Source organism: Panthera uncia (assembly GCF_023721935.1).
Source record: "Panthera uncia isolate 11264 chromosome A1 unlocalized genomic scaffold, Puncia_PCG_1.0 HiC_scaffold_17, whole genome shotgun sequence".
In the NCBI taxonomy this organism is placed as follows: Eukaryota; Metazoa; Chordata; class Mammalia; order Carnivora; family Felidae; genus Panthera; species Panthera uncia.
The window spans coordinates 55,544,969-55,560,867 of record NW_026057577.1 but is presented as its reverse complement, the minus strand read 5'-3'; positions in this window follow the sequence as shown (position 1 = coordinate 55,560,867).

Genomic DNA, 15,899 nt, shown 5'->3' with positions numbered 1-15,899 from the left:
GGATATAGATACAGCACTTTTTTCCAGAGAGGAAAGGTATTTTCTTCTCTAATATGGTGATGAACAAAATTTCAAGGACACTTGTGCTTAAAAATTTTATGTAAAAATACAGAAATTAAAACATGTCTTTAGAGCAAATTCTGAAAATGTTGCCCATGTCTCTAATTCCTGACAAAATTAGTGTCTGAACATAATCTGTTCTCATATTCCTATCACTGCCCTTCTGTGTGACTTTTCTAAATTCTTTTGCCTCAATACCTCTCCTTGTGTTCTTCTTTATACCTACATAGAAGACCTCACTCTCATGTTAACTCTTTTTATTGACCACATTATAGAACAGAAGTTAACTGGCGATTTTCATATTACTGTCTGATTTCATGTCTTTGTTATTAATTTTTAAAATGCAAGATTTCTATAAAAAGCTTTCCTAATACTTTTAAAAGATCTTTAAGTTGCTTTCACATCATATGATCTTCTGTTGGTTCTCTGCCCTGTGCTGACCATGAGTCACTGGCTCTAAAAAAAAGGGGGGGTGCTTATGTTCAGTGTAGACAAATAACTCTAAAAAACTATCCTGGAAAACAAATATCTTCAACATTTGCCCACTGTGTTGTGTAGACTAAATGCGAGTGACCTTTTCTTAAAATGTGGTGGTTTTTTTGCATACTTAGGTGTAATGTAAAGTTTAAGGAGATCTGTAGATATTTTCTGTTTTTCAAGAATTAAACATTATTTTTAAATGGCCAATCTTAACAAAACACTGTAAAAATTAATTCTTTTGAGAACATTGCTTCCTTTATGGATCTTCAAATACTCCTCACATATCCTAGGTAATCAATTCTTAACTCTCAAACTCAGTATCGAATGAAAATGTAACTGCAAACTGAAATCTCAGAAGTGCTGCTTGCTTGTTAGATCTGAATTGTGTGTGTGCAAAAGCCAGCTTTTGTGCCAGCCCATTATTCTATGGCAGCATTTCTTAAACTATGCTGGGCGGAAAAGAGGTTGAAGAAATAGTAACAGGTGTTATTGTATATTAAACATTTAGAATTCACAAAAGCAACAAGGTCTCATTGTTCTCAGACTGTTGGAAATAAGCAAAAAGTTTATAATACTCACATTTTGCAACAATCTGTTGTGCTCAAATTAGAGTACTTCAAACCCTTAATTATTCCATTTTTGGATCACTTGCTGATTTTCATAAGAAACCTACTGTTGGAAGTGTTTATTTTTTCATTGGATTATTTGGTTATTTCTGGCAGTATTCAGTTCCTTTGTGTACTCATTTTTGTGGTCTACTTTAACCCAATGTTTAGCACTTTTCTTGAGCTTCTGTGAGTGATCTGTGAACATTCTTTTCACATTTGGCAGATATTTATCGCCTTTCTGCTATGTCAGACACTATTCTAGGCACCCAGAATGCAACAATGACAAGCAAGATCCGTGCCTTATGGAGTTTCCATGCTAGCATGGGGAGAAAGACAATAAATAATAAACACACTAAAATAAATCAGCTTGTTATTAGAAGATAATCTATGCTATGAAAAATAAATAGTAAGGCATGGAGGCTTGCGAGTGGGAAGGGGGTGGGTTGTAGTAATAATTAGGGAATTCAGATTAGGCCTCATTGAGATAAGATTGGGGCAATGACTTAAAGGGGGTGAGAGCCATCCAAGAGGATATATATGGGGAAAGAATTTTCAGGGTAGCAGACAGAACTCAATCCCTAATCACGATTGTTCTCAGCATATTAGAGGAACAGCAAGGAGCTTGGAACAGACTGATAACAGGGAAAAGTAGGAGATAAACTCAGAAATGTAACAAGGGTCAGATAAGGTAAAGCCTTGTGGACATCTGTAAGGACTTCGGCTTTTATTCTGAGTATGACAGGAGCTGCTGCAGGGATCTAAGCAGAGAAGGGACATAATCTGACTTTGGTTTAAGATATTTGTCTGGCTGCTATGCTGACATAAACTCTAGAGAACCAGAAACCAGGTAGGAAACTACTTCAGTAATTCAGATGGTTCAGATAGGGGTTGGGGGGCAGCAATGGAGGTGGTGAGAAATGGTCAGTTTCCAGACATAATTTAAAAGTGGAGACACAAAGACTTTCTGATGTGGAGTGTGAGAGGACAGAGAGGGAGAAGAAGGAGGGATTTTCCATTAAATGTGATGGGGTAGGGTGCAGAAGCAACAGGCTTGGGTGGGGGGTGGGGAGAAAGGATTGAGAGTTCGGGTTTTGGACATATTAAATTTTACCTACAGATTAGACATCCAGTGGAGATGCTGAGTATGTAGTTGAAGTTCAGGGTACAGCAGTCTGGGTCAAAGTTACATGCATTTAAGGGTCAACAGCATAGAGGATCCTCAAGCCCTAAGAATGGATGAGATCACCAAGAGAGTGAGTATAGGTAGAGAAGAAAAGAGAGAGGAGGGTAGGAGAGGAGAGGATTGAACCCTGGGTGACTGAAAGGTTAAGAGGTGTTAGAAAAGAGGATAAACCAGCAGAATAGATTGAGGAGTGATCTATGCGGCAGAAGGAGGCCCAAGAGAGTCTGATTTCAATGAGATTTAATGATGAGAGTATCAGTCAGGATCCAGTAAGGAGACTCAATTGAGAGAATTTAATGTAAATATTTATCAAGTTTGAAACTGTTAACCAGGTAACAAAAGGGTAAAAGTAGAACTTTAAGGAATTGCAAGAAAAAACTATGGCCTCTAGGGCTGAGGGAACCAAAGGAATGGTGTTTGAAGTATTAAATAAGCTTAGAGGAAGGGTCCCACAAACCTAAACTCAGACCCCTGAGAAGCAGGTGCTTCTCAAATGGCATTGCTGTTTCTGAGCTCAAAGGAGGGACCTCGTGGGTCTGGGAACCTTTTCCTAACAACAGGCTGTCAGCCACCTGGTGCTTATGTCTCTGAGGAGGCTATGACGAAGCAGTGCATTAGTATCCCAGGGATGCCATACAAACTATCACAAACCTGGTGGCTTAAGACAGCAGAAATGTATCCTCTCACAGTCTGGAGGCTTGAAGCCTGAAATCAAGGGGTCAGCATGGCCATGCTCCCTGTGAAGGCTCTTGGTGAGACCTATCCCATGCCTTTCTCCTAATTTCTGGTGATTCCCAGGAATCCTCACCGTCCCTTGGTTTGAAGATGCATCATTCCAATCTTAGCCTCCATCTTCACAGGATCTTCTTATAAAGACACCACTCATTAGGTCGAGGGCTAATCCAGTAAAACCTCATCGTGACTAATTAGACCTGCAAAAATTCCATTTTCAAATAAAGTCACATACTGAGGTTCTGGAAAGATATGAATTTTAAAGGGACACGGCTTAACCCAGTACAGGCAGGTCCTGCAAGTATTGGAAAAACTGTAAACTGGAATCCTATGTGGCAACAGGAAGGAACTGTCCCTTCTGGAGTGAAGACATTTTTCTCAGCTATGACACTCACAAAAATCACATGTAGACAGAAAGCCAGTGGGAAGTGACTGAGAAGGAGCAAGGCTGTTCTTCCTTCTCCAGACTCTCAATCTCCCTCTAGCACCTCCTACTGGCAGAATTTAACATGGAGCCATGTCAGAAATCTAGTTTGTAGTGTCCCATCACTATCATCACAAACAGAATATACAATGGTAGTCTTATAGTTGAGAGACACAATACCTGAGCAACTAGCACAAGGAGGTAATAAGCAACTGTGTCAAAAACTTGCTAACAGGTAACAAAAGATGAGAATCTGTTCTTGTTCACTGGATTTGGTTTCAATTGTTCCATGCTCAAATAATTCAAGAAGTGCTGTTCTAATGTTTTTTTGTTAGACTAGCCAGGCATTTCAGAACTCTGGCCAGCTCCTTTTTAAAAGGATTCAGCCAATTATGACCCATATAATTGGAACAGTTATATACACATCATGCACAGGTAATGATCTACAAAAGGCTCACAGTGCTACCCACAGCCACCACATATCCCATCATTCCCCTCTGCTGAATTGTGTTTTGACATTTGCACGTGAGTTAAAGTAACTTTGGAAATGAATATAGTCGTAGGGTTGTCCATAGATCACATACAGAACCTATCAAGTAAAATCAGGCAGCAGACCTAGAGTAAAATGAAAATTCACCTCCCTTCCTCTTTACTTCACTTCTGTAGTTTCAGTAAAAAGTCCATGGATGATTGAAAGCAGGTATTTACATTCCCTTGTCTAATTCTTTGGAGGGTGACAGAGCAATTCAAAGTAGTAGAAAGAAATCACTTTGTCAGAAGAGCTAGCATCAAAAGACAAGAAATAACAAGTGTTGGTGGGATGTGGAGAAAGGGGAAACCTTGCACATTGTTGGTGGAATGTAAATTGGTGCAGCCATTATGGACAACAGTATGGAGGTTCGTCAAAAAATTAAAAATAGAAATACCATATGATCCAGTAATTCCACTTTAGATATTTATCAAAAGAAATTGAAAATATTATTTTGAAAACATATATCCACCCTTATGTCTACTGCACCATTATTTACAATAGGCAAGATATGGAAGAATGTACTCATATGTCCATCAATAGAGGAATGGATAAAGACAGTGACATATATCTACACACACAATGGAATATTATTCAGCCTAAAAAAATGAAATATTGCCATTTGCAAAAATATGGATGAACCTAGAGAGTATTATGCTAAATAAAATAAATCAGAAAAAGACAAATACCATATAATTTCACTTATACGTGGAATCTAAAAAACAATATAAATGAACAAACAAACAGAAACAGATGCATAAATACAGAAAACAAACTGGTGGTTGCCTAAGGGAAGGGAATGGGGGAGATGAGTGAAATAGGTGAATGGGGTTGAAAGGTACAAACTTCCATTTATACAATAAATAAATCACAAGGATGAAAGTACAGCATATACTGTATATATATAAGGAATATAGTCAATAATATAGTAATAAGTTTGTATGGTGACAGATGGCAACTATACCTATCATAGTGAGTATTTCATAATGTTTTTAATTATTGAATTCCAAGTTGTACACAGAAAAAAAAAAGAAATTGTTTTGGTAAATCTGGAGCAAATGCAATGCACATTTTAGACACCTAGATGCATCCTTGATACCTCAGTGATTAGTTTGGAAATAATTTCTGCACTTCTTTAACTAAAATTTATAAAAATTTGCTGATGTCCTATTTAAAAAATATAAAATACAAAATAAAAATAATGAGGAGACAATATAAAAACAGTACTGAACTATGAAAGAAGTTTGAATTCCAAGACCATCTTTGTCAATAACTACTTGTATAGTTAGGCAAGTGTTTTCACAGCTTTGATTTGTTTTCTTCATCTATTAATTAAAATGCTGACATAAAAAATCTTTTAAAAACTGTCAGCTTTTTACTTATATTACCTAACTACTAGAACTAGCACGTATGCTTACCAGTGTTATTGTGCAATTACTATGAATTTTGATCATGGAAATTAGTTGAAGATTTTACTTCAATACCAGAATCACTCCTTTTGTGCTCTATAAAAGAGTTTGTATTTTTCACAGAAAAGTGACAGTGCTAAACAAATGTATAAACTAATAGAAAACTAAAACACAGAAAGTCAAATTTGCAAGAAAATGCCTCAGTTGTCTTTCACTGTTGCTTGTTATTTATTTGATGTCAAATTTATTTATTAGAAATTAACTAGTCAGTGTGTCCAAAAGAAACAGTAAAACAGAATCAGAAAGCACTTAGTATATATCTTCATGTGTCCAAAACTGATAGAAGGGAATAATAATATGAATAATGCACATAATAATTCAGTTTTAGACAGGCCATTAATCTAATTTAGCTCTAGGAGGAAATATAGAGTCCTAACTTCTTTGTCTTGGGTTTCTATATGTTCAGCAATTTGACTTTTTACATTTGTGATTTATTTTTCAGATTCCAAAACCATGCAGCAGAACTTCCTCTACACTGTGCTAAATAAGATGTGGGGACATTTCATCTAACTAGAATTCCTCTAGAACATATTTCTGGTAAAAACAAAACAAAACAAAACAAAACAAAACAAACAAACCTGTTAGAAACAATAAGAACAATAAGGCTGGGTATTAAATATCTTAATTTGGAATAGTATGCTGCCCGCTGATAAATATCACAGAAGAAATTCACTAAATTTGGTAACACTGGAAAATAATCTAAAGGGAGAGAAAGGACTTGTAGTAGAATCTGTTCAGAGTGTGTGTGTGTGTGTGTGTGTGTGTGTGTGTGTGTGTGTTTGTGTGTTGAAAGTAACCACTTCCATTTGGTGAGAGTTAGCAACCTGCAATGTAAGGTTACACCAGAAGTCACATCTCATTTAATATCTGAAACAGAAAAACATTTTCTTTAAAATCACTTTAAGAGAAACTTCTCACAATAACCCATTCATTTTCTCTTTTTTGTGGAGAATATACATATTTCCTTCAAGTTTTCTTATACTGAAGAGAAGCAGTGAATGGTCTTATCTGCCTGTGGCTACATAGAGCTCATCAAGAAGTGTAGAGTGAATTTTTTCCCACTCTTTTTATTGGACCAAAACATTTAATTACCATGAATCAACAGATCTCCATTGGAATGTCTCAGTACTTGAGTATCTAGCCATCATATGAACAATCGGGTGCTTTGTGTTACCAACAATCCAAGTTCCCAAACTGGCTAGTGACTTTCAAAGGCTTCCCTTCAAGGCTTGCTTCTCAAAGACTGGTCCAGCAGTATCAGCATTACCTGGGAACTTGTTAGAAATGCACAAGTTCAGACCACTAAACCATCCCTGCAAGAAATTTTAAGGGAGACTCTCTGAGGGGAGAAAAGATGAAAATATAAATACATACATACATACATTCACACATACCAAAAGCAACAATTAGAAAGGACCAGAGAATACCACCAGAAACTCCAACTCTACAAGCATCATAATGGCAATAAATTCATATCTTTCAGTACTTACCCTAAATGTCAATGGACTCAATGCTCCAATCAAAAGACATAAGGTAAAAGAATGTATAAGAAAACAAGATCCATCTATATGCTGTTTACAAAAGACCCACTTTAGACCTAAAGACACCTACAGATTGAAAATAAGGGGATGGAGAACCATCTATCATGCTAATGGTCAACAAAAGAAAGCCAGAGTAGCCATACTTATATCAGACAATCTAGACTTTAAAATAAAGACTGTATCAAGAGATGCAGAAGGGCATTATATCATAATCAAGGGGTCTATAGACCAAGAAGACCTAACAATTGTAAACATTTATGTGCCAAAAGTGGAAGCACCCAAATATATAAATCCATTAATCACAAACATAAAGAAACTCATTGATAGTAATACCATAATAGTAGCAGACTTCAACACCCCACTCACAGCAATGGACAGATCATCTAGTCAAAAAATCAACAAGGAAACCAATGGCTTTGAATGACACATTGGACCAGATGGGCTTAACAGATATATTCAGAACATTTCATCCTAAAGCAGCAGAATATACATTCTTCTCCAGTGCACATGGAACATTCTCCAGAATAGACCATATACTGGGACACAAATCAGCCCTCAGCAAGTACAAAAAGATCGAGATGATATCCTGCATATTTTCAAACCACAATGCTATGAAACTCGAAATCAACCACAAGAAAAAATTTGGAAAGGTAACAAATACTTGGAGACTGAAGAACATCCTACTAAAGAATGAATGAAGTTAACCAAGAAGTTAAAGAGGAAATTAAAAAGTATATGGAAGCCAATGAAAATGGTAACACCACAACCCAAAACCTCTGGGATGCAGCAAAGGTGGTCATAAGAGGAAAGTATATAGCAATCCAGGCCTTCCTAAAGAAGGAAGAAAGATCTCAGATACATAACCTAACCTTATGCCTTAAGGAGCTGGAAAAATAACAACAAATAAAACCCAAAACCAGCAGAAGACAGGAAATAATAAAGATTAGAGCAAAGAAACCAGTCAAAACCAAAGAAACAGTAGAACAGATCAATGAAACCAGAAGCTGGTTCTTTGAAAGGATTAATAAAATTGATAAACCACTAGCCAGTTTGATCAAAAAGAAAAAGGAAAGAACCCAAATAAATCAAATCAAGAATGAAAGAAGAGAGATCACAACCAACACAGAAGAAATAAAAACAATAATAAGAGAATATTATGAGCAATTATATGCCAATAAAATGGGAAACCTGGAAGAAATGCACAAATTCCTAGAAACATATACACTACCAACACTGAAACAGGAAGAAATAGAAAATGTGAACAGACCCATAGCCAGTAAGGAAATCGAATTAGTAATCAAAAATCTCCCAAAAAACAAGAGTCCAGGGCCAGATGGCTTTCCGGGGGAATTCTACCAAACATTTAAGGAAGAGTTAACACCTATTCTCTTGCAGCTGTTCCAAAAAATAGAAATGGAGGGAAAACTTCCAAACTCTTGCTATGAAGCCAGCATTACCTTGATTCCAAAACCAGACAGAGACCCCACGAAAAGGGAGAACTATAGACCAATTTCCCTGATGAACATGAATGCAAAAATCCTCAACAAGATATTAGCCAACCGGATCCAACAATACATTAAAAAAATGATTCACCATGACCAAGTGGGATTTATCCTGGGATGCAGGGCTGGTTCAATGTCCGCAAAACAATTAACGTGATTCATCACATCAATAAAAGAAAGGACAAGAACCATAGGGTCCTCTCAATAGATGCAGAGAAAGCATTTGACAAAATATAACATCTTGTCTTGATAAAAACCCTCAAGAAAGTAGGGATAGAAGGAGCACACCTTGAGATCATGAAGCCATATATAAATGACCCAATGTTAATATCATCCTCAATGGGGAATAACAGAGCTTTCCCCCTGAGGTCAGGAACAAGACAGAGATGTCCACTCTCACCACTGTTATTCAACATAGTATTGGAAGTCTTAACCTCTGCAATCAGACAACACAAAGAAATAAAAGGCATCCAAATCGGCCAGGAGGAGGTCAAACAATGAAGCAAAAGAAAGAGAAATCAAGGAATCAATCCCATTTACAATTGCACCAAAAACCATAAAATACCCAGGAATAAATCTAATCAAAGAGGTGAAAAATCTATGCACTGAAAACTATAGAAAGCTTATGAAAGAAATTGAAAAAGACACCAAAAAAATGGAAAAAGATTCTATGCTCCTGGATAGGAAGAACAAATATTGTTAAAATGTCAATACTACCCAAAGCAATCTACATATTCAATGCAATCACTATCAAAATAACACCAGTATTCTTCACAGAGCTAGAACAAATAATCCTAAAATTTGTCTGAAACCAGAAACGACCCTGAATAGCCAAAGCAATCTTGAAAAAGAAAACCAAAGCAGGAGGCATCACAATCCCGGACTTCAAGCTCTACTACAAAGCTGTAATCATCAAGACAGTATGGTACTGGCACAAGAACAGACACTCAGATCAATGGAACAGAATAGAGAACCCAGAAAAGGACCCACAAATGTATGGCCAACTAATCTTTGACAAAGCAGGAAAGAATATCCAATGGAATAAAGACAGTCTCTTCAGCAAGTGGTGCTAGGAAAACTGGACAGCGACATGCAGAAGAATGAACCTGGACCATTTTCTTACACCAAACACAAAAATAAACTCAAAATGGATGAAAGACATAAATGTAAGACAAGAAGCCATCAAAATCCTTGAGGAGAAAGCAGGCAAAAACCTGTATGATCTTGGCCACAGCAACTTCTTACTCAAGATGTCTCCAAAGGCAAGAGAAACAAAAGCAAAAATGAACTATTGGGACTGCATCAAGATAAAAAGCTTATGCACAGCAAAGGAAACAATCAGCAAAACTAAAAGGCAACTGACAGAATGGGAGAAGATATTTGCAAACGACATATCAGATAAAGGGTTAGTATCCAAAATCTATACAGAACTTATTAAACTCAACAACCAAAAAACAAATAATCCTATGAAGAAATGGGCAAAAGACATGAATAGACACTTCTCCGAAGAAGACATCCAGATGGCCAACCAACACATGAAAAAATGCTCAATTTCACTCATCATCAGGGAAATACAAATCAAAACCACAATGAGATACCACCTCACACCTGTCAGAATGGCTAAGATTCACAGCTCAGGCAAAAACAGAGGTTGGCAAGGATGTGGAGAAAGAGGATCTCTTTTACATTGTTGGTGGGAATGCAAGCTGGTGCAGCCACTCTGGAAAACAGTATGGAGGTTCCTCAAAAAACTAAAAATAGAACTACCCTACGGCCCAGCAATTGCACTACTAGGCATTTATCCATGGGGATACAGGTGTGCTGTTTCGAAGGGACACATGCACCCCCATGTTTACAGCAACACTATCAACAATAACCAAAGTATGGAAAGAGCCCAAATGTCCATCAATGGATGAATGGATAAAGAAGATGTGGTACCTATATACAATGGAGTATGACTCAGCAATCAAAAAGAATGAAATCTTGCCATTTGCAACTATGTGGACGGAACTGGAGGGTATTATGCTAAGTGAAATTAATCAGTCAGAGAAAGGCAAACATCATATGACTTCAATATGAGGACTTTTAAGAGACAAAACAGATGAACATAAGGGAAAGGACACAAAAATAATATAAAAACAGGGAGGGACACAAAACAGAAGAGACTCAAATATGGAGAACAAACTGAGGGTTACTGGAGGGGTTGTGGGAGGGGGGATGGGCTAAATGGGTAGGGAGTACTAAGGAATCTACTCCTATAGTGTTGCACTATATGCTAACTAATTTGGATGTAAATTATAAAAAAAATGAAAATTAAAAAAAATGTAACCACACACACAAAAAAAAGAAAGAAATGCACAAGCCCAGGTCCCACCCTAGACCTACTGAATCAGAATTTGCATTTTAACAAGATCCTCAGGTGATTTGCATGCACAGTAAAATTTGAGAAGTATCAACTCATATTCATTTGCATTCTGTTATAGCTTGAATAGGAAAAAAAGAGCAGAATTATAGTGTTGTCCAGGAATTATAGGTGAGAATGCTCATAGCAGTGTGCCATGAAATTCATGAAGAAAAACAGACGAAGAATTGCTTATATACCCACTTTTAACCATCTTAAAAGTGAACATGAATAATTATTGAATATCTGTATAGTATACTTCTGCCGTGTACTTAGGATCACCATATATCCCACATTCCTGAGACAGTCCTAGTTTATACCTGATACCCTGGAATAATTGTCAATAGTACCCTAACCTCTTTTAAACTAAAAACATCCTCATCTGGACAATAAATTATATGTTGGCCCTAATCATAATCTGCTACAACTCCCCAAAAAAAAGATTAATTATAAGAATACCTGGTATTCAGGCTCCACTACTCACCAGATTCTTCTCCTATTTAAATACTGATGCACTGGACAGAGACATTCTGCTACTACAACAGAAGGCAACCATTTTTCATTTCACAAAAGAAGAAAAGTGGTGGCTGTAATCTTCTCATTTTAACTTTTTCTTTATTAATCTTTTCTTATACCACAGCATTTAATATGGCTTATCATTACTAGAATCTGGTATAGGGTCTGACTTAGAACCAACCCACAGGTTTATTTATGTTAAGCTTAATATATCAATATGTTTACAGTGTTGCAGGAAGAGCACCGTGACTTCCAACTATCAGAACTGTTTAGGGGCACTTGGGTGTCTCAATCTCTGGATTTTGTCTCAGGTCATGATCTCACAGTTGTGAGATCAAGCTCTGTGTAGGCTCCATGCTGGGCGTGGAGCCTGCTTGAGATTCTTTCTCTCCCTCTGCCCCTCCCCTGCTCACGAGTACATGTTCTCTCTCTCTCCCTCTCCCTCTCCCTCTCTCAAAAAAAGTGTTTGGAGAATCACAACTTTAGTCTCCCATGAGTGAAAACACTACTCAATAGGTTTCCCATCTTCATGCACTAAATGGACAATAGGCACACTGTATGTATACTAAAAACCTAGATAAAGAACAAGAAAACTGGACATCATCATTCAGTGGCACAGGTGAGCCTGTGGAAGCAAACACATGAAAGGAGAAAGGGGAAAGGCATCTACCCTCTTCTGGTAAACAGGTGAAGAATAAGAAACTACCATTCACTGGTGTGGTGCAGAGTATAATGAGATCAAAACACAGGGTTTGCTACAGGTTGGCTCTGGGGAAGTGAACTGTGCCCATTTGATCAGAGGAGGACAGTGCTTAGTGGAGCCAGAGTCAATTAGCAGGAGCTAGAGTCCATTAAGAGAGCACTGGGGGGCAACTGGGAAAAGAGCCAGTTACTTAAAAGAAGGATAGGGGTCGCCAAAGGCAGGGAAACCAAGTCAGAAACAAATTTTGATGATGTGGAAAAGTAACCTGGAGAGGCAACACATTAAATTGTTTTAAAATCTTTTGTTAAGGTATAATTTTCATGCAGTAAAATTCACCCCTTTTGGTGTATACTTCTGCAAGTTTGACAAATATCAACACATCACAGTCAGGATATGGAACAGTTTCTCTCACCCCAAAAACCTCCCAGGCCCATCTGCCGTCAACTTTCCCTTGACTTCAGGCCCAGGAACTTTTATTTTATTTTGCTATTTCCACAATGTCATATAAATACAATCATATAGTATGTAGATTCTTATCTGGCTGCTTTCACTTAGCATCATGCATTTAAGATTAATCCTTGTTGCACTGATCATTAGTTTGTTCCTTTTTTATTATTGAGTAGAATTCCATTATATAAATGAACCAAAATTTGCTTATTCATTTACCAGTTGAGAGATATTTGGGATGCTTCCAACTTTTGGAGATATGAATAAGGCCTATAGAAACATTCACATAGAGGCTTCTGGGTAAACATGAGTTTTCACTTCACTTGGACAAATATCTAGGATGAGGACCCAATGGACCATATAATGAATAGATATTAAACTTTATAAGAAACTGCTAATCCTAAGTACCATTTTGCATTTCCACCAGCAATGTATAAGTTCCAGGGTTCTGGGTCTTTGTTAGCATTTGGTATTGTCAGTTTTTATTTTTTATTTTTTTACTCTAGTGGGAGTAAACCTCAATCTACCCCTGTATTAACCTCCAATAAATGAAAATAAATGAAAATTTATTTCATAAATGAAAATACTATATAATAAATTCCCATGTATATAAATGAGGTGGACAACAAACACACCTGTAGCTTTAATGTGCATTGCCCTAAAGAGAAATGGTGCTGAACATCTTTTCTTGTGCTCATTTGCGGTTCACGTATCTTCTCTAGTGAAGTGTCTATTCAAATATCTTGCCCATTTTTTACTGGGTTGTTTTCTACTTTGTGAGTTTTTAAAGTTATTTATATATTATGCATGCAAGTCCCTTATTCAATAAGGATTTTGCAAATACGTCTCCCAGTGTATGGCTTGATTTTCATTTTCTTAAAAGGGTTCAAATGTAAGGTCTTAATTTTGACCAAGTCTAATTTGTCAAGTTTTTCTTTTATGGACCATCCTTTTGATTTCACATTTAAGAAACCTTTTCCTAGGGGCGTATGGGTGGCTCAGTCAGTTAGCATCTGATTTCGCCTCAGGTCATGGTGTCACAGTTCATGAGTTGGAAACCCGCGTCGGGTTCTGGGCTGACAGCTCAGAGCCTGGAGCCTGCTTCAAATTCTGTGTCCTCCTCTTTCTCTGCCCCTCCTCCACTTACACTCTGTCTCTCTTTCAAAAATAAATAAACTTTAAAAAATATATTTTTTAAAGAAATACTTCCTCAAATCCCAAGTATTTTCTCATATTTTCTTCCAGGAGATTTATAGTTTAATGTTTTACAATTACCTCTATAATACATTTGGAGTTAATTTTTGCATACAGTGTAAAGGTATGGATCAAGATGTAGTTTTGTTTTGGGGGAGTTGTTTTTTGTTTGTTTTGTCTTTTGCACTTGGATATCCAAAGATTTGAGTACCATTTGTCTAAAAGACTGTTCTTGGGGCACCTGGGTGGCTCAGTCGGCTAAGTGTCTGACTTCAGCTCAGATCATGATCTCGCGGTCCGTGGGTTCGAGCCCCATGTCGGGCTCTGTGCTGACGGCTCGGAGCCTGGAGCCTGTTTCGGATTTTGTGTCTCCCTCTCTCTCTGACCCTCCCCCATTCATGCTCTGTCTCTCTCTGTCTCAAAAATAAATAAAACGTTAAAAAAAATTTTTTTTAAAAAATAAAGGACTGTTCTTTCTCCATTGACTTGCCTCTGCACCTTTTTTGAAAATCAATTGGTCATATACATATGGGTCTATTTCTAGGATCTCTATTCTTTTCCATTTTCTTTTTTTTTTTTTTAATGTTTATTTATTTATTTGGAGACACAGAGAGCGTACACAAGCAGGGCAAGGGCAGAGAGAGAGGAAGAGAGAATTCCAGGCTCTGGGCTGTCAGTGCAGAGCCCATGTGGGGCTCGACTCACCAACTGTGAGATCATGACCTGAGCTGAAATCAAGAGTTGGATGCTTAACCAACTGAGCCACTCAAACACTCCACCCCAGCCTCCACCCTCCCCATTTCCTGTATGTCTATCCTCTTGCCAATACAACAGTTTTGATTCCTGTAGCTTTAGAGTCAATCTTGAAGTCAAGTAATGTGAATCCTCCCAGTCTCTTCTTTTTCAAAGTTCTGGTTATTCTAGTTCCCTTGTCTTTCTATATACATTTTAGAGTCAGTTTGTTGATTCATATATATTTTTAAAAATCAGCTAGGATTTTGATTGGGATGTACTGAATCTATAAATCAGTTTGAGGGCAACTGATGTCTTTACAACATTGAGGGTTCCAATCTATAAACACAGGAAAGCTCTCCATTTATTTAGATCTTTGATTTCCTTCATCAGTAATTTATACCTTCAGCATAAAAATACTCTACATTTTCCTAGATTTAGAAGTATTTCTTTTTGTGAGCTATTAAAATTTAGTAATTTTTAAAAAATTTGAATTCCAAGTGTCTATTGCTAGCATCTAAGAATATGACTGATTTTTGTAAACTAGTTTTAGTAACTTTTTATGTGGATTATTTGGGACTTTCCAGCTGTATAACTACATAATCTGTTAGTAAAGACAGTTCTGTTTTTTTCTTTTTAATCTGCAATCCTTTTACTTCTTTTTCTTGCTTTATTCATTGGTTATGGTTTCTAGCATAATTTTGAATAGGAATGGTTAAAGTAGAAATCCTTGCCTAGTTCCTAGAATTAATAGAAAAGCATTCAACCATTCATCATTAAATATTTTTAAAATTTTTTAATTTTTATTTATTTGGAAACAGAGAGGAAGAGGCAGCGAGAGAGAGAGGGAGAGAGAGAATCCCAAGCAGGCTCTATGCTGTCAGCGCAGAGCCTTACATGGGGCTCAATCTCACAAATGGTGAGATCACGACCTGAGCCGAAATCGAGTTGGATGCTTAACCAACTGAGCCATGCAGGCTCCTGACCATTCATCATTAAATATTATTTTAACTATAAGGTTTTTGTAAATGCCCCTTATAAGAAGTTCCCTTTTATTCTGACCCTGCTGAGAGTTTGTTAAAAAGCATACATGACGGGCATCTGGGTGGCTCAGTTGGTTAAGTGTCCAACTCTTGATTTCAGCTCAGGTCATAAACTCACAGTTCATGAGTTCGAGCCCCACATCAGGCTCTGTGCTGGTAGTGCAGAGCCTGCTTTGGATTCTCTCTCTCTCTTCTCTGTTCATTCCCCACTTGTGCTCTCTTTCTCTCTCTCAAAAATAAATAAATAAACTTAAAAAAATCATAAATGAACGTTAAATTTTATCAAATGGATTTTCTGCATCTATTAGACTGGTCATATGATAAATTACATTGAC